Here is a 355-nt window from a genome sequence, read left to right on the forward strand (position 1 = left end):
GGTTAGGAACGTGCTCTTTGTAGCAAAGAACAACAGGCTGAGCCCTCCCCTCCCAGCGCTGTCCCCAGACAAAGGCGTCCCTCGTCCCAGCTCCGCGAGCAGGTGTTGCAGGATGCCGCAGCCACCCATGGGACAGAAACCTGCAGCGCTGGCCAGCGGTGGTCCTGCCCCGTGGGAGGACAGGTCCCCTGGCTCAGAACCCCACCTGCATGTTCAGGATGGGAGATGGAAGAACAACCTTCGCTGTCATGGTACGGTTGGAGGGTCTCACCTTCCCTCATCTCCTAGGTGCATTTTCTTTGCAGATTAGTTTTCTTCTCTGGCCAGCCCTCCCAGCCAGTGCGCTGGCTTGTGC

Source organism: Pterocles gutturalis, unplaced genomic scaffold, assembly GCF_000699245.1.
Source record: "Pterocles gutturalis isolate BGI_N339 unplaced genomic scaffold, ASM69924v1 scaffold15700, whole genome shotgun sequence".
NCBI classification, from domain to species: domain Eukaryota; kingdom Metazoa; phylum Chordata; class Aves; order Pterocliformes; family Pteroclidae; genus Pterocles; species Pterocles gutturalis.